Raw genomic sequence first — 20,956 nt, 5'->3', positions numbered from 1 at the left:
CGACCATTTAAAAATCTCATTAAATTCTATTCTTACTATTACTATTGCTACCATTATTAACTCTGTTACCAACTACTGTTGGTACTTCTATCACCACTATAGCTAGGTAGCATGACAGTGTGGACCATGCTAAGTATTATATTTATCTTCTCATTTAGTACCTTTACAATTTATGGATTATTATTTATATTTTATGAGAAAAGTTTCTGGAGTTTTCCTAAGGTCACAAAATTAGTAACTATAAAGCTAGAATTTTTTAAGTTATTTTTATTTTTAAAAAATTTTTGTTTAATTACAGTGGTCCCAATTTTTTCCTCTTTGCTCTCCCCTGCCCCACCTACCCTCAGGTCCCTCAGTGGGTTCTGATGTCCATTGCCATGGGTCCTTTATACCTGTTCCTTGACTTGATCCTTCCCCTTATTTCCCTCTTTATCTCTCTACCTGCTCCTCTCTGGTAGGTTTTCTCCTTATTTCCATGTCCTTGGTTATATTTTGCTTGTTTGTTTGTTTTGTTGATTAGGTTCCATTTGTAGGTGACATCATACGGTATTTGTTTTTTGCTGCCAGGCTTATTTCACTTAGCATAATGCTCTCCAGTTCCATCCATGCTGTCATGAAGGGTAGGGGTTCCTTCTTTCTGCTGTGTAGTATTCCATTGTGTAAATGTGCCAGTTTTTTGATCCACTCATTGATGGGCACTTAGGCTGTTTCTAGCACTTGGCTATTATAAATTGTGCTGTTATGAACATTGAGGTGAATATGTTCTTTTGAATTGGTGTTTCAGGATTCTTAGGGTATAGTCTCAGCAGTGGGATCACTGGATCAAAAGGCAGTTCCATCCTTAGTTATCTGAGGAAATTCCATACTGTTTTCCACAGTGGCTGCACCAGTCTACATTCCCACCAACAGTGCACCACAGTTCCCTTTTCCCACATCCTTGTACTGTCATAAAAACAGACCCATGGATCAATTGAACAGAATAGAGAGCCCAGAAATAAACCAATGTCTCTATGGTCAATTACTATTTGACAAAGAGGGCATGAGAATAAAGTGGAGTAAAAATCGTTTGTTCAATAAATGGTGCTGGGAGATCTCGACAGGTACATTAAAGGTGGAATTTAAATCTACATTTGTCTTAGAAGTGAGTCTCCTTCCTAGTATGCCAGAAAAATGACAAAGATGACATTTTACCCCAGTTTTCACATGTTCAGTTATTCTGCCCCTTTACTTTGCCAAAATATAGCACCACTCTTTCTTAATTTTTTTCCAGTGGTTAGTAATCTTTTTAATATCAACCTCCATTTTTTCAAAACAACTTCAAAGGATATGAAGTCAGTTTTATTTTGTATGTCTATCAAAATATTCTATAGATAATGAATTAATAAATAGAACAAACACAGGATTTCAAGTTGTATAACTTGAGTTGTAAAACTCTTAAACATCATGTTATTTCCAGGAAAAGTCTCCTTAGCCTCAGCTCCTATAATTGTACAATAGGACCAAATGCATTTGCTCTGCCCTCCACCTGGAGAGGTTGTAAGAAAAATAACATATATGAGAGTGATGTTTTATTGGACAGTGTTATGCAATGTAATCTTGCATTGGCTTATTTAAATCTTAATGACTAATTATGGGTTGAAAGGCTTTAACATTATTTATTAAATTTCAGCCTTTAATGAATAGGTGAGGAAATTCTCTTAAGTCAAAAGGAGTTATTCCTGGTACTTGGAATTAGACCAAGTAGCTATTTGCCTCTCCTAGGTACACAGAAGCAGAACTGTTAATTAGAAAGAGAATGCTCAGAGCAAGAACTGCAGCAGTTGTATGTCCCCATGCTCACAAGGACAAATGAGGGTAAGCTTAAGTGTGGCCGTCCCTGTTGTACATGGTTGGGTATCTAGTGGATCAGCATGTCAATGATCTACTTCTTCAGCTGAGGACCTGACAGGAATGCACCATAGCAGAATACTCTCCCACTGTTGCAGGGTAAAAACTACAGCCTCAGCTGTAAGAACTGTTAGAAGGGGTATTCTCAACACCAATGAATTAAAGGTAACTTTCAGAAATATTTATATTTCAGGGCTCATTATTTTGGGACTTTTTTTTACAGTGGACAAATTTTGACTTACGGTCATTAAATAATGTGTCACTCATTGTCTTTGAATAAAGAGTATATTTGTACCTCAAAGATATTGCAGGTCTGATTCCAGACCACAAAATAAATAATTTTAATCTTTTTTCTAAGTTTGACTTTTCTCCTTTTTTTTGATTATTTATTTATTTTTAGAGAGGAAAGAGGGGGGGAGAGAGAGATTAATGTGTGATTGCTGGGGGCCATGGCCTGCAACCCAGGCATGTGCCCCTACTGGGAATCGAACCTGAGATGCCTGGTTCGCAGTCTGTGCTCAATCCACTGAGCCACGCCAGCCAGGGCTTAAATATTTTTTTGACAGAGCAAAATACCACAATAAAGAAAGTCAGACAATTTGTTTTGTTTTACCAGTGTATATAAAAGGTATGTTTACTCTATACTGAAGTCTATTAAGTGCACAATAGCCTTATGTTTAAAAAATGTACTTACTTTAATTTAAAAACACTTTATTGCTAAAAAATGCTAACTATCACCTGAGGTTTTTGGGAAAATGGCACCAAGAGGCTTGCTTGACACAGAGTTGCCACAAACTGTCAATTTGTGGGGGGAAAAATCTGTGAATCGCAGTAAAGCTAAGTGCAATAAAATAAGATTTGCCTGCATTTAGAACCATCCATAGGATAGTGTCTACAGTGTTTCAGCTAGAGTTGTTCACTCCAAACCGACCTGGACACGCTGGTTTGACCACTGGCACTTGTGTGTGTGTTACACATGCTGGGAGCTCTAAGATAGAGAATAGGTACTCAGAAGCATCAGAACAAACATAAAGACAGCAACAAGAGTGAACAAAGGGTGATTCTGAAACCACATGAGGTGGGTTAGTGTGAGCACAATATCCCATTGACAATTTCACTGAAATGTCACACTACATTTAGGGTTACAACAGCATCAATCCCAGTCCTGATCTGTGAACACAATCATATGTCAACAGAGAAATTTTAGCAATGGGGGAAAGAAGAGGAAGGGTTGTCGAGGAACATGTATAAAGGACACATGAACAAAGCCAAAGAGGGGTAAGACTGAGGGTAGGAGGTGGGGATAGGTGGGGAAGCGAGGAGTGTTGAGGGATGGAAATGGAGACAACTGTACTTGAACAACAATAAAAAAATTAGCAAAAAGAATTTTAGAGATTTCTAGTTCATGTTCTTGACTCAAAATCTAAATAAGGTAACTTGTGTTTACAAAAATATTAGTAAAAGAAATGCTAAATATTGGAATTCTAATGTTTTAGTCTAGTTTTGTCACCTGCTCATTGTCCCTAGCAATCGTCCAGTGTAATCTCCTTGAGACCAGAGTCACTTCAGATTTATAGTTGTATCTAGAATTTTCTAGCATTCCTCATCTCACCAAAGAAATGAAATAATCCTTTAAATTTTCAGAGCATGTTGTGACTCTTTAATCATTTTCAGCATTGTATTTCACATTTCTTTTTGGGATTATTTGGGGTGTGTCTCTCCATCAGATTGCATTTGTCATAATAGTGGGAAAAGGCATCTTCCCTTTCTCTTCACTGTATTGAGTGTCTAACACAGCTCCTGGTACATAGCAGATTTTCTATTCTTATTTTTTTGAGTGAATAAATACATGAATGACTGAAGACATTCAAGAGTTCATTAATTGAGCTGGAAAGATTTAATATCACAACTTCTTGTGTACTATTTTTATTTATATAATTCATAGAAATATTCATTACATGAAAGACTTAGCCCATAGAAATGGCTTAAGGAATGACAATATTTCTGTACATACTAATAAAACAGATTTTTCTACTGTTCTAAGACAGCTTTTTCAAGCACACATCTGCTGGAAACATTGCTAGTTGTCTACCTATACCTGTTTCCCCCTTAAGAGAATGATGATTTTGTTTGGAAAGTCAATGGCTACATTTTAAAAATAGATTGTCTAGGAATTAAGGGTGTCCATGCAACATAGTCCAAAGCAATGAGATGTAGGTAGAAGTGCACAGATTTCCACCACTCCTGACAGAATCCTCACCAGTCATTTGCTCTTATTCTTTTGTCTTACTTGAAACATGGACCTTATTAATACCAATGAAGTGTCAGCATGCAGGAAGAGCATGACATACTTACAAAGTCAGAGGAGAAAGATAGAAAGGCCCTGGGTGCCTGATGTTAACAATGAACCACTGTGCTGGCTTTGGATACTTCTCTGTGCTCCTTGTTTATGTCAGCAGTGAATTTCTTTCTCCTTAATCTACTAGTCTTGACCCTTATGTAGCTAAATGAATAAACAGAATAACTAGGATAATATACTTCTTGGAATTGGGTGTAAAACATTCTAAGCAATCACATTTATTAACACACCAAATTAACAAAATAACTTTTCATTTAAAATAATTCAGATTATAAATTTTAGAAAATCAAACTTCATAGTGTTGTTTTTATATTTTATTCAATGTAAAAATGTATGTTTTTAAATATTTATGTCTAAAGATATTTTCTTATATTTTAATGTAACATCTTAAACATGTTATATCTTTAAAATATCTTCTTTCCAGTCTCTCTTCAGATAACCTTTCCAAGTCAAATTTTTTCAGGTTCATTGACAGAATTTCCTACTTTTTCTATTCCTTCACTGCAGGACTCAGAAATATACAAATGATATACCAAGTATATTAAATTGGTAGAAATTGACAGCTTTATTGGAGAGTAGACATGTACATCTGCACCATGTTCTACAGATGTAAGAGTTACAACTGCAAAAGAAATATCTGCACAGTTACAACACTATAAATCTCTTATTGTGACTATGGGTTTCCATCAATAACTTTCATTTATGAAGAGAAACTTTTAGACTTGCAAGATAACCAAATCTGGATCAGAAATGAAAGAAAAAACATAAACACTACTCTTATCAGAAAACAGGATAAGGACAGCTACAAACAGTGCACAATCAGATTAGCAGCATTTTCTAGGAAATAAATGAAAATGCCTGTAAAACAGTGGAAACTTAGGGCAATCACTCCACTGCCCACTCTCATTTCCTAGTCATACTGACCTAATCAAATCCCACTTTCTTCTCCCTCATCCGGTCCATCGCAACATCTCTGTTGACTTTTCCACAAATGGAAGAAGCAAGTAGCTTATGGCATCTGAAGTGTTCCTGGTGAGCACCCGGCCCCCATTCCCCAGGCTTCCCAGTGTGCAGAGTCTGTGCACACTGTGTACAGCAGCAGGAAATACCAGCTGTGAGAAAGCTAGAGTTAGAGCCATGAAGCTGGGCTGATTCACAAAATCGGAATGTCCTTGGATAGACCTTCCCGATAAAGAAAAAAGGGTGCCCCAAGCATTGTAGACTTGGTGGTATGTTCCCTGGTGCTGGAATTCTTCCTCTTCACATTCAATTCTTTCTAATAATTTAATACATTTGCCTCTACTCTGTCTAGTAACTCTGGCCTCTGTCATTATAGGACTTCACCTTTCCAGTAATGGTGAATGTGACTGCTTATGCCACCCATTCAATCTCTGTGATATTCCACACACCTCGTATTTATGATCTCCAATCCTCACACAATTTCATGGTAAATATATTAGTTTTTTATGAACCCATAACAAGTTCCAACAAATTTAGCAACATCTAACAACACATATTTATTGTGGGTCAAGAGTCCAGGCATGCTTTATCTGAGCCCACTGCCCCAGAACCTACAGGACTATAATCAAGGATAGGATAGGTCAGGCTGCATTCTCACTTCAGGCTCATTCAGGAGTTTGGTGGTTCCTTGCAATTACAGGACTAAGACCCATGGGACCTAGAAACTGGCAACGCACCCCATAGGAAGTTTACAACACAGCTATTTTCTTCACGGCCTAAGAAATGTGTTGCTCTACTTGAGAAAGTTCCAGTCTCTTTTTAAGGGCTTGAACCTGATTAAGTCTGGCCCACCTTGGATAATGTTCCTTTTGATGAACTCCAAATCAACTAATTACTTGGGACCTTTATTCCATCTGCAATGTCCTTTCACCTTTACCATATGATGTAACCTAATTACAGACTGACACCATCAGACTCACAGCCCTCCTCCACTCTGTACACACTCAAGGGGAGGGAAATATATAGTTTACCAAGTGGTGGGAATTTAGGGAATGCTTTATAATTCAACATATCACAGTCTACCTTTTCAACCTCAAGTTATACATCTCTGCATGCAGAATACATCCACCCTTTTCCAAGCCCCCCATTATAGCAGCAGCTCTGGGTTTATGGGTATAATCTGTGTAGTTCATCTCCTCAGGCTGAATTTCTCTCCCTCTGCATCTATGATAGTAAAGATACAAAATATTTGTCCCTTACATATCATCATCATCATTATTATTTTCAATGTACAAATCTTGGATATGAAACCCAAGGATAGATCTCAACCCACAGAACTCTAAAGTCACCCAACTTCAAGGTTACAAGTTAATTCTAGAAACAGTTCAAGGTACCATGCCATACAAACACTTTTCTCATGTCATTTCTCTTTTGTGGTCACTGTCCCTCTTTGAAATACTCAAGAAGAGAACATAGATCAAGATGGAAGTGGCTTGCTGTTGCTCATTTATTATAATTATTTGAATGAATATATGTAGAACTATGTTTAAATATTTAAAAATATTTGAAGGTATTTTAACTGGTCTATTACTTTCAACATTTTACAGAAACTTATTTTTAACTATACACTTCTTCATTTAGTTCTAGCAACTTTAATCTAAAATTACCCCTAGAAATAAAAACACATCATGCACTTAGCAGTAGGTCAATTGGTCAATGACATTTCTTAAGTTACACCACTTACTATGCAATCAATATGCATGGGACTGAGATTTGGAAGCATTTGGATTCATTGGTGCTTGGATAGGCCAATGGTAGTTAAGACTGTTATTTTTGTGGGTTGATGCATTTGGGCCACAGAAAATTCCAGGGCTCTAGTCACTTTATTGCATCCGTTTGACAATTAGACATTAGAAGTTTTATTAAACTCATTAAGAACCTCCAAAGGGAATAATTATACATATCACAGAGGTCACTCTTATTATCATCTTCTGAGATATTATTTACATTAGCTAATGTAGCATTCACTATTGTCAAAATCAAAATCTTATTTCAAAGCATAGGTCATGTAGATTTTAGTATATTTTTATCACATCTCACACTTTTTGATTTTACATGTAAGGTACGAATTTCTTCCTGGCATGTGAAGTGATGCACTTTCAGTCACAATTCAAAAATTAAGAGCTGATTTCTCAGTGATTGAACCTACATGTTTACCATAGGCTTTTATAAGAAATAAAGTGAATGATTAAATGAAATGCATTCTAATAAATAAAAGTAACACCGATGTCTGTTTCTTTATCTAAATATCGAGGAATATAAAAAGTTCTGGTTAGTTTTAACTATTTGAATGCCTGTTTACTTTTAAGGATATGCCTGAGGAGGGTATTTGTGCATGTGCACATCTGTGTGTGTGTGTATCATATGTATGGATATGTGTGCATATGTAGATATGCACACATACCCACATATACCGCATCGATACTGAGTGCCTTGAATCTAACATATATTTATCCCTAAATTTTTAGTTTTGTAAATTCACATTTCCGGCTTTCCACAATTTAATTATACTTGATCGTTATTACTAACTTTCTTCCATAGCCATTTCAATGAGCTTGAAAGTCTAAAATTTCTGTCATTTATTATTCCCTTTTAGACAAAGGTGAAGGAGGCAACCTATTGAGTAGGAATCAGTACAGATACTACTCTGTGACACTGCTGGGCCCAAACCACAGCAGCACGGCTTTGACAATACCATTTATTTAGAGTCAGAGCTACGACCCATATTCTGGCTGACCCAGGGAATTGCCTATATGCTGGTCTGTAACGGGGCATGAAAGTAAGAACTGAGGTTTGTGAGGGTGGTATTTCTGGATCAGGAGGTAAGGCCCTTGAGGGCATGAATTACACCTCTTTAACCCAGTACAAAAATGTGTGGTGTAGTTCGTAAACAAATAATTCAGATGATGGGTGCGACTGAACCGTTAGGAGCTTATGTCTTTGGAAAAGTTGGGGCCGCTGCAGCTTCAGGGCGCAATTTGAAGCTCACCCATCCTGGTTCCTCTTTATGAAATACATAGGCTCCCCCACTAGTAAAAAGGCAATGCCTTTTTCCGAATAAAAACTAAGTTTATGTTGACCATTTTCTTTATTATTAAGGCAATAATTACATTTTTGATGTTGTTATTATTAGTATTTTTATCCAGACCTTTATATGGAACAATGGCTGCCTTAATCATGTCCACAGCTCATCTATAAGAGAATTAAGCACCATGTTAGTTTAATCAAAAGAAAACAGCTTTCCAGTTATTGAAATGGCGTGAATCATTTCATAGTCTTGTCGCTTCAACAGTTTTACCTGAAAATACCTGCAGATTGGTTTCCACTGCCTAGTTTGCTCCCTAATTAGCAGTATTCACCTGCAGGCAAACACCTGCATAATCTTACCTGCTGGTCCAGGCATGTGAAGGAAGAAAAGCCAGCATATATTTTGCAAAAAGACCCCAAACAAAAATCTTTGTCTTTGTTTTTACAACCACATACACAGATTTGTGATATAGTAAAGTGAAAAAACGAGGTGGATAAGCATTCTTATATATTTCTTCCTGGAAAGTCAAAGGTAACACAAATGCATTGCTAGAAAATAATTTAGAATATTAATAAAAAATCAACTACAGATTTGAAGAAATGAGTGGATTTTTCCCATTTGACAGCTTATCAGTAAGTTGTCGTTTAAGATGTTTTTTTACTCTGGGAGTGTAACTTGGTGATGATAGCCATGCATAATTCATAAAGGAAAATAGATTTAAATAAGCCTGTTCAGGAGTTCAGTGTGTGAAAATTCAACAAGCTAGTTTCTTTTCACTGTGCCTGCAGTCACTTTCCCTCCTCCAAGCTCCCCCATTCCACATTGTATTTACTTTTTGTATTTTGGATCATAATATAATTTGTTTCCAAATGTATATTTAAAGAAGGCAACTTTGAGTGACACAAGAACAGCACAGTAAATGAAAAGTAGGATGTATTTTCATGTAAATCACATTTTATAAATATTTAAATTACTTTCTTTTGCAGAATAAAACTGCATGAATTTAAGCTACAAATTATGCGGAAGGAGTTTTACCTTGTAGAGTTATTGTTCACAACAATGTATATTACATTTTTTCTGTTCTTACACAATTCTTTCAGACTTTTTTACTGACTGAGGTCTTGAGAAGGCCGGAGATAATCCATCTGAACTTGGTAAGAGTGTCATCACACTCGACAACTAAATGACCTTGCATTCATCCTCAAAATGTTCAAATTTGATACAGAGTGAGTATCAAAGCCACATTTTGCTTGGAAGAGTCGTTATAAAATATATGACTTACAAAAATACTTAAAATTGGTTTTTAATTTACTGATTTTAGAGAGATGCTAAGGGAGAGGGAGGCAGAGAGAGAGAAAAACATTGACCTGTTGTTCCACCCATCCTAGGGTTCATAGGTTGAAAAATACAATCTAATCTCACTAATTTGTATCCTGCTAATTTGGATTTTGTGATAATTTAATAATAGTAAGTATACAATAGAACACAATAGTTACGGCTCAAAAGTAAAAACACCAGGCAACAAATCAGAGGTTTTGAATCCAAGGAGAATGAAATGGTAGTAAAATAGAATGTAATTTATTATGCACTTATTGTGTGCCAGGAATTGTGATAGGGTTAGGATATATTTATATTAATATTTAAATGATTATGGAATAAATCACATCATCCAAGTGTTTCATGGTGAAACCACAGCCCGGAAAAGCTGATGGAGCTTTTGATGGTCAGTTATTGAGAAGCAGCAACTACTTCAAACCCAGGTGTGACCAGAAAATATGTGCTTGTAATTAAAAATCATTTTAATGTTTTTAATTTATGTTTTAGACTACTAAGTCTCCTATAGAAAAGGAATTTTGTATTGACAGTATTTATTAATTGATATAGATCTATTTTGAATTATCATGTTCTGTTACCTAAATTGAAATTTATATTTTGTTTGGTAATAGAGAATGTACTTATAAGTTAAAAAAGTTTAATCATTCTAATTTTCCCCTCATTCATTGTGCTTAAATTCTTATTATACTGAAGATGTACCTCTAAAACTAATTTAAGAAACAGGATAGTTATTAAGTAAATTTCATGGTCCATTATCAGAAATAAATCCTGCGCCAATCACTCAAGTTAGATAATTCTGCATTAGATTTCAGAAAATAAATGGCAAAAGAGGACTTTGTTTGAGCACCTGTATCACTTTCCTATTTCTAAGTATTAGATGATAATTTATACTATAACAGAAAAAATAAATGGTGTCTGTGCTGACAAACTGATATGCAATAAACCCATAATACAACTTCAAGAATAGTTGATTTCCAATGACTTCTTTAAAAAAAAAGAATAAACTTTTAAAACTTTGACTTTTCCCCCATATCGACAATTATTTTTATTGATTGAGACAGTAAGATTTCAAAAAAGTGTCCCATTAATAACAAAGCCACAATTCCATGTCTTTCTACAAAAACAGACATTAGAATTCGTGAGGTGGTATTCAAAAGAGACAATATAATGAAATAATTTGATTAAATGTAAAACTAATTTTCATTATGAGAGTAAAAGCACTTAAAATAATCTTTCAGAAAATAAGCTTATAAAACAGGCACTAAATTACCAAAAAGCACTAAATTACCAAAGGAACTGTTGTTTTTCACTTTTGTTGAAAACCTTTGTTGTTTTTGCATTTGTATGGAAATTTTCCAGGTGAAAGGTTTTTGATTAATAGTTCTGTGCTGCTTTGCAGTTAACGAACTTGCTAACTTTCTAGTCAACAATGGTATGGTGAGGAGAGAGGGGAAACTAAACAATATTATGGCAAAGACACAAAATAATAGCTTCTTAAATAAAATACACATTTCTTTCTTTTTCTATCACATGCAAATGGAATTTATATGGCAATTCTGCTCTACAAAAGTCCCTAGGAGCCCAGGCCACTTCTCTATTGTTTCATGATTTTATTTTTTTATTTTTGTTTTTTATTGAATGTATTTGGGGGATATTGGTTAACAAAGTTATGTAAATTTCAGGTGTACAGTTCTATAACACATCAACTGTATATTGTATTGTGTGTTCACCACCCCAAGTCTCCTTCCATCACCATTTATGCCCCCTTTACCATATTTAATGTCCCCCAAGTCCCTTTCCCTCTGATAATCACCAAACTGTTGTTCGTGTCTATGAGTTTTTCTCCCCACCATTTTTAGGAAATTACCTTTATTTGAATGGTCCATGGTAATTTGTCATCAGGTTTACTTTCTGGCTAGTAAAAATGGGGGGAAGGGAAGAAAGCACCATTCACTTCCTTAAAGGTTATGAATTGGAAATAACCTTCAAGCTTATGAATTGGAAGCCTCCTGCTCCCTTCCACATTCGGTTGGCCAGACTTGAGTCACATGACCCCATCTAACTGCAAAAAAGTCCGGGAAATGTAATCTTTTTTTAATCCCCACCCAAAGACATTTTTTCATTGCTTTTTGGGTAGAGAGGGAGACAGAGAAGCATCTATGTGAGAGAGAAACATAGATTGGTTGCCTCCTGTATGCACCTGGACTGGGGTCAAATGCTCTGGAACTGGGGATCCAATGGAAAGCTACCAAATTTTGGACTGTAAGATGCACCAGACCATGAGATACACCTAAATTTGGGGGAAAGTGTGTCTTATAGTCCAAAAAATGTGGTAAGTATGTATCCTGACTGCGAATCAAACCTGCAACTCTTTGGTTATGGGATGATGCTCCAACGAACTGAACACACTGGTCAGAGCTGGGAAATGTAATCTTTAACTAAATAATCTCGTACCTGAAATTTCTATTATTACATAAGATATGGTGAATGTATAATTTACCTCTCTACCTTATCTAGTTTTCATAATGAAAAACGCAATTACCACTTTTACAATGAATATATACTGCAATTAGTAATGTGATACTACCACAATTATAGATTCAGAAAAAAACCCACTGATGATACTGTTTTTTCTTTAAACTGTTTTGTTTTATTTTTGTTTTTTAATCAATGGGCTATTTTGTAGGGCAGTTTTAGGTTCACAAGAAAATTAAGCTGAAGTTACAGAGATTTCCCATATAGTCCTTGCCTTCAAGTATGCATTTCCCATTCATGTCCCATCATTACACACTTGTCCAAACCCACAGAATGCACAACACCAATGGTGAACCCTAATGTTATCTATGGACTTTGGATGCTAATGAAGTACCAAGGTAGGTTCGTCCATTGTAATGGACAACTTAATACACAACTCTGGTGTAGGATCTTGATAATGATGACATTTTAAAACTTGAATAAGACTTCTTAATTTACCAATCTATTGTCTCTCAGATTCAAATAAACCCTTCATTGCCCTGCTTTTGGTTCCTAATGGTTTCTCCCCTATCAGCTGGCATGATATAAAGCTTTGTCAGCAAGGGCACTGGAGGGAGACCAGGGGAGAAAGGGACTCTTCTGGGTCCAGTGTGTGTCCTCTCCTAGCAGGATCCTGCCCTGTGTAGTAGCCAGTGCATGGCAACCCCTCGAGGGTGCTCTCCCCTGTCACCTAGAGGGAGGTTTCCCAGTGTACCTTTCCCACTAACAGATTCCAAATGAGTGTTACATGGCCACTTTTCCATGGATGGCTTCCCCCTGGCACCTGAGAGGGCAGACACCCAGTGGTTCCTGCTGATGGCGTGAACCTCAGTGGGCCTCACTATCTACTGGGCCATAGCCATGCCCTCTACAGTGAATTCCAGATCTCAGTCCTGGGGCGTGGGTGCTGTTCCAGATTTGTTCCTTCTCTGGGTGCTCTGTTTAATCCTTAGGGGTAGAATTAACCATTCATAATATTTTTAGAGTTATCTTCATTTCTCAGTATTGAATCTTCAGTTACTCCAATCCTCTGTTACAGTTCATATATTTACTGAATGCACTTGGCTTCCTGGGGTTGATCTTGTATGATACAATTAGGAAAGCTAGTCGTATGAAAACAGTCACAAATGTTTCCCCACTTCCTTTGTGAAATGTAAGAGGCAATGGAGGGAAACAAGGCATTTGTGGCGTCCTCCTGTCATCTTTGAGGTCTATGATTAATGTTAAAAACCCAGGTCTTGTGAAAATTTGGTGAGAGTGTTACACAAGTCAAACAAGACAACAATAAATTGTTCATAGATTAAAACTTTGCATGACTAAAAATACTGAGAATTCGTGGGAATAGAATTAGTGTGGGTGTTTAAAAAACTCAATTATTTTTATGCTTTGATATTTTTCACTTTTTTATCAACATCAGATTAAAAAAAAACAAGCCTTTAGAGTTCTTCTAAAAATTGTTTTTCTTCTCCTACATTTTTCTCTTTATACTTTTAGGAAAGGATATTCTCATTACAGTTAAGAAAAATGTTTCATTTTGATAGAAAATTACTGTTTTTCTGTCTGCATGACTTAACAGTGACCTAATGTTTTAGATAAGCTTATTAGCTGTTCTCTATCCCTAGTCCAAATAGAACCTTTTAAGCTGGTACTAGAAATACCAGGGGAAACACTTTGTAAAGTATATGATTGTCTAACCACTATGCTGTACACCTGAAACTAATGTAAAATAATGCTGAATGTAAACTATAATTGAAAAAAACTTAAGCTGTAGTTTTAGAAATTAAGTTAGATATAAGACAGAACTTTCCTAACTGAGCTTTCAATTGGAATGTAACACCAAAAAATATTATGGTATTAATTTCTTTTTTCAAACTAACAGTTGACTTAAGAGAATGAAAAGAGATATGTCAAGTTCTTGAAGTTAGGTGTATAATATAGAAAAAGTATTATCTTCTATTCAGTTACCATTATTCTTTTTTAGTATGCGTATAAATTCAATGAAATTGAGAAAAATCACTATTTATAGATTTGAAATGGATATTTTATAATTATTATAAATATACATATTTCTTTAACTAGGAAATAATCTATGTTGGTTTTATCAGCAATTTTTGCTTTCCATGTTTTTATAAGTGTCAAAATATTTTTTACTTCAATTCAATTTTATATATTTCTAAAACTATCATCCACATCCAGTTTTAGGGGGTTTTGTTTGTTTGATTTTTGCTTCATGTCTTTAACTTTTTCATCAGGCCTTCCCACCACTTTCCTCTCTGACAGCTGTCAGTCTGTTTTCTGTGTCTACATGTCTGTTTCTACTTTGTTAGTTTCTTTGGGGGGAGGTCGAAAAGTTTAAAGGGGGGATTAATGGTGATGGAAGAAGACTTGACTTTGGGGAGTGAATGAAATACACTATACAGATGATGTGTTATAGAATCATACACTTGAAACCTGTATAATTTTATTAACCAATGACACCTTAATAAATTCCATATTTTTTAAAAGAAATCCAACTTTAGAAAACTTAGAAGTATGCTACTAAAAAGTAGAGAATTACAATATGCTTTCCTTTCAATGATTTGTGTTTTCATAGGTCTTTTTTATTATTAATCAGTTATTTATATTCTTATTTTTCTATATGTTTTGGATCAATTGTCCTTGAAGTTCTTTAAGGTTTCTTTTAGGGTGTTTTTTTCCTACTTAGACCAATTTTTCCATCAAGAACATTATATAAATTTAGGTAAATCTTAACTGACTTTAATCAGAACTATATATAGATAGCAGAGGGTTAAATGAAATCAATTTTGACAATGGAAGTAGTTTATATGAAGTTAATAGGTAGGAACTTTGACATGTTTATAAATTACTTTTTCAGTATAGAATTTTTCTTTTTAAAATTTTAAACATTATACATATTGTGTAGGTATTAATTTCTTTTACATGCAGCATTGGTTTTTTTTTCCCCTAAATTTGGTTTTCACCCGTAGAGTGTACTGAACTGTCTCTTCAAGTTATTTCTATTGCATCTATCTTACTTTATTAATTGAAGCCAATGAGAAAAGTGGACATGCAAAGGATCATATCTGTATATGGAATTCTAGGAAGCTGCTTCAGGTGAAAACACAAAGTGAGAATCAGGAAAGGAACATCTACAACTACTATAAATCCCAATATCTTTGAAGTATTATTTTCAAGATGAATTGTTTTTGTATACCACTCCATATTACATTGCAATTAGTGACTTCACATCAGGTATTTGCAAAATAAATGAAAATAGTCCAAATGTTAGTATACCATTTAAAAAATAAAGTGCTAGGCTATTCCCTAATCTCAAGCTTTCAAGGTGTCAAACTTTAAAACTGTTTTCAATGGGAAAATATGAAAATAGCTTGTGTCAACATCTAGAATTTACCAGTAAGTCAACTGGTAAAAAATGCAACCAAGAGTGAGCACCAAATACATGAAAATGATTCCTGGCAAAGAGCAATTAAGATCCACCTTCCTGCTCTCTGTCCTAACAACTCTTTCTATTCTTTCTTACTTCCTGCTGTCACTCTGTGTCTCTTGCATGTGTCAATAACAAAGCCATTCCATCACAAACTCCTAAACTATTACTTCCACACTGAATCTAGAACAGTAACACCAATATTCTTCTTTGTAAACCCAAATATTCTAAGAACAACAATGGAGATATGAACAGAAATAAGAATGATATACATGCTTTTTTTGATAGTAATAAAATGATTGGTTAGTTAAACCGAGTAGACTGTTTTGCAAATGAAGCTCAGTATGTTGGCTGAAGGTCTAAACAGCAAGAGATAACACATGTAGTCCTGAGAAGAGAAAAGTGTGCATAGGGCAGTAGCACTTTTAAGAATACATAATTGGGTACAGATTTTTTTTTGCTCGATTTGGATCAATTCCAACTTTTCTAGAAGAAAGCATTTGTTTACATATTAAGCAAATATATGAAAGAAAATATATAAAAGAACATTTTTAAAGAAAAAATGTTCAAATTGTTTAACTGATGAATGTTCATAAAAATGTCCCATTCAGTTACATATTTGAATCTGTTTTATAGAAGTTCTTTTAAAGTAAGAGAGTCATTGTGAGTCAGGGTGTTAATCTATGCATACCTTTATATGTGCTTTTTTTATTTTTATATATTTTATTGTATTTTTTTTTAGTTTTGAAGCTTATTGGCAGATCAGGTTTTGCTAAAGTGGCTGATAGCACTGAATCCAAAGTAAATGAAAAGTTATTTATGTGCCAGAGGACCCCTCTGACCTGGTTAGCAAGATCACCAAAAAAACAATCTTAACTCAATTTTTATTTCAGCTTTCAGTGCTTTAATACAAAATCTGTATTCACATAGAATAATATAAATTTGTGTTCTGCATAACAAAGTCACTCTCTTTTGTATGTAAAATAACTTCACTCACAGAAAAACTGCAGGCTACAAACTTTCCCAGATCTCATTTCTCTTTATGATGTTTTCTTCTGAGATCTCATTTTTCTTTATAACTTGCTAAAACAAGTAGCAACACAACATTGAAAATCAATGACAAAAAAGTGGGAATGAATCACACATAATAGGTGGAAGGCTGGGGAACCCTGAACTGACACCATTTTTCCTAGGTTCATCCTATTGAAATCTATTAGAAACACAGATCAGCTGATACATGGTACCTTGACACTCCAGCTCTTTCAAGGCACTGGAAAACAACCTTTTAAGGAAAAATAAAATCCTTTTTATTTTTATGAAAGCTGCTGCATAGTGAGGCAATTTGAATTGTTAGTAAATTCAAAACTTAAGAGTCTGGGTTGACTTCCATTGTGAGTTTCCCAGAAGATGGGAGAAGTGTCTCTTACCAATATAGAGTAAATACTGAACCAAATGACAGAAAAACGAAACATATGCTGTGTTATGTGGAACCAAAGAGGGAAAAAAAATCTCTGCCTTACTTGGTCCTTCTTCCCCTGTCTGTATGATCATTAAACACTCACATGGGAACTGTACCCTCCACTTCAATCTGAAAGGCTTTCATCAGTATAGTCACAGCTTGGTTGTGAATCTGTGTTGATACATTTCTGTGCTATGGAATAAAAAAGGACCAAACCACTGATTTTCTGAAAAATCAGTGGCAGTCCCCTTATATTATAAGTGATGTTTTTGGAGTAAATATTTCAAATATTAAACATTAGTAAATATTATTTACTTGCCTAAAAGTGTATCCATCCTACACACCCTCTCTCAAACCTAGAAGCAAAATAGTAAAACTCAAACTTAAAAGATACTTTAAGAACTACTTTTATTTGCTTATCATATATTGCAAATTATTAACACAGACGATAAAATAAAGAAAACGAGTTGGTGACAGGTTGTCAAACTCATTTAGTTCCCAGGCAAGACAGATGGGACTTGGCTGAGCATGCAATAACTTATGTCGCCACTGGATGGCAATAACAGCTTTTGTCTCTAAAACGCTCACCATGCCCTTGCAGTTCAGTGCCATAACCCTTGGCATTGAGCTTTTCAGGACATCAAAGTGTAAAAACACACTATGTGAGTCTTCGATAGCTCACATCCATGTTGGGTCTCTTGCCTCTGGCCCATCGCATCCAAAGGCAACCAATAAAACCTTACCTGCAATCATTTTTTAGGAACTTGTTGATGTTCAGTAGAATGAGCACCACGCTTGCAGAAGGTAAAAAAGGAAGTGAGAGGAAAATACCAAAAGGGGACCAGGTTCCTTTCTGTCACTGAATAGCACTACATTTGCAGAGGATATATTTTTATTTAAATATGACTTTCTGCCTGCCATATAGCAAAAATCTTCCTGTTTTTCTTCAGCATTTTGTCTAAATTACTTTTCATTACCTGCATGTACACATACACACTCCAACAGGCATACATATTTCAAATAATTGCCTGTAGCTGGGACAATTAACTGATGACAGTTTAATTTTCCAGAGTGAACTGGTTTTAAGTTGAATTAAAAGAAACAAACTTTGAAAAAAAATTAGATATAGCTAGACTTATAACATTATTAGAAGAAAAAAATGTGTATAGTTAAAATATGTAAATATCTAATTTTTATAAATTCAAATGTTGATGATAATTATGAAAGAGTTAGATGTTATAGTTTCAAATGATGAATTAATTTGTTTTTCATGAAAGGAGGGATTTAAATGCATTTACCTGAGTAAAGGCCTTTGATTCTGAATAGCTTACTGGGTTATTCAGAAGGGAAAACCTCAAATTATTACATTGATAAGGGGGATAAGCTGATTAGAAATATATGGAATAAATTGATATAGATAAGTTTAATTACCCTTATTTCAGAGAATATATCTATTCATTTTTATGTATTCCTATTTTAAATTATAAAAACCTTTGTCTATACTATGTGTTGTTTGCAAAAAAATAAAACTAAATGTATTTTTAAATTTACATTTTGTTGGACTCCCACAAGCAGTCCCACCTATATGGACTAGATATGACTCTATGTAGCACATATATATGAGACAACTAAATCAATTAAGCACATTTTTGGAAAAATACTCTTAAGAAGCAGAAAAGGACAGGGTACTTATCTTCCCACAGTTCTGATAGATTCTCACATAAGAGTATTGGGTAATCAGTAGCATTCAAAATAGTGTGAACAAATTTCCTTTGTGCTGTCAGATAACCAGACTGGGTGATATCACTGGTTTTTGAAACTTGTTCTTCTTCATGACATGTACAAATCTGAATTTGTAGAGCCAAAGCACTTGAAATGTGTTTTAATTTTCCATTTATTTTAAAGTTGAAGTTGTGATGACTAAGTTTTGTTTGTGAGAAGAAAAACACATTTGCAATGTTTTAAATACATATGTATTTTTACGTATAAACAGATAGTATATGATGAATTATTGATCAAAAACCTTGAATAATCTCTTAGTGTCCCACTTCATATTTTATATTCTGGAGTCTTAACTTTCAACTTCGATTATTTAGGGGTAGGTTAGCCAAAGGCTTTTATATAAGATTTTTCAGGAATAGGATACAGAAAGTGAAATTAATCGTGATAAATTTATCACTAGTATCTGTTTACCTTACATCTGAAAAGCAACTTTAAAATTTCTTAGATCCCAATGGAAATAAATATCAGTATTTTAGAAATATTATAGGCAAACATTTCTTCCTCACTTTTTGAAAACTTGGCAAGGTTCTAAAAGGCAAAGAGAGAGGGGAAATATGAATTTGTGCACACGTACAGGCACACACACGGAAGTGGGACACACAACTTGTAGCAGTGCTCTGAGCTTTGTAGCTTGGTGTTGGAAATTCAGAGATGATGCTGTACAAAACACATACCTAAATTTTGTATGGGATGGCATTTTTCTGTGACCTGTGTGTATGGCAATTAAGGCACAACAATTGTTGGGAACCGCCCTGACTGGTATCAGAAGCTGAAACCCCAGCTTAGGCTAAGGCTAAGGGAATGCCCTTGGAACTGTAAGCCAGCAAGGAGACAAAAGCTTATCTTCCTGGCAGGAATGCTGCTTCTGCTGCTTTATTCATGACTGAACCCCCAAAAAGCTTGGTCGGTTAGCCAAAGACGGGTAAGATTCCCCACGGGGGGAACGACCTAAGACAGGCACGATCACTTTGGGAGGCCCCCCAAAAGAAGGACTTGGGGTCTGCAGCAAAAGGGGGTGATGGACCCTCGCTCCTCGGCTTTGACATAGCCTGAGTTCTCAGCATCTGAGAAAAAACCTCCTTGTCTCCCAGTTGCCTTAGTTCCCTTGCTCCACCTAAGCCTGAAACAATGACAGGGTGGTGCAGCTCGGTACTGAGAAGTGCGGATTCCCTGGGGTGATCAGGCCTAAGAAAGAACATGTAAATTACTGTGAAAACTTCTTTGTTTAGAATGCTCTCAGTGGAATGAGAAGGGTCTTAGGAGGAAGTTATTTTGTTCCTCAGTCTTACAGCTCTTTGACCCTGACTCAATAGACTGGCAGAGTTCTTTGTTTTCTATGGTTCCTTACTTCCCCCTAATGAGTACTGTACTTTACCTGAATTATTATGCAGAATGAGCCCAATAAAAGCAGGTATGGACTGTAAATCGGCACGCTCCCCACTAGGGGGGGTGACCATTTCGTCCCTACTTCCCCACAGAAACTAGTTTGTCTCTGTGCATGTGTTTTTTCTCGCGTGTTTATCGTCAAGCCATCTGCAGCGTTCCGTGGTCACTGCTGGCCGGAGACCCACACATCAAACAATGAATGTCAATTGCATAAATAAGTCATCTAAGGACTAAGATATTAAAAAACATAGGGTTAAATGGGGAGTTTGTAGTTGTCCACCATACCTCCTCCTCCCCCAAAAGAAGAATGCACAGAAAGAAGCCCTCATGTTTTTAAAGGCTTTAAAAATAAATGCAATGCTTACTTCAGCACCACATCTACTAAAATTGGAATGACACCGTGGTGATTGGTGCGGTACTTGGGCAAGGGTGACATGCACATTCATTATGTGGCTCATATTTTTAAACATGGTGCAATTTTTTAAAAACATCAGATTCTGTCACTAGCCTATAAAAGTTTTCATGTAGAAAACAAAACCTCTCCAAACCTGTCACATCTGTGGGTAAATAGTTTTTACCAATTTGGTATATGGTGAATATATACAATTTAGTGCAAGGAAATCATAAGATCATGAACTTCAACTTCTGATTTCCAGAAATAAATGATAGATAGATAGATAGATAGATAGATAAATAGATAGATGATAGATGCAGATGGATAATACTAGGCGTGAAGGAGAA

The sequence above is a fragment of the Phyllostomus hastatus genome, unplaced genomic scaffold, assembly GCF_019186645.2.
Source record: "Phyllostomus hastatus isolate PE091 unplaced genomic scaffold, TTU_PhHast_1.1 phas_scaffold_1674, whole genome shotgun sequence".
NCBI lineage: Eukaryota > Metazoa > Chordata > Mammalia > Chiroptera > Phyllostomidae > Phyllostomus > Phyllostomus hastatus.
Note: the sequence above shows the minus strand (reverse complement) of the source record.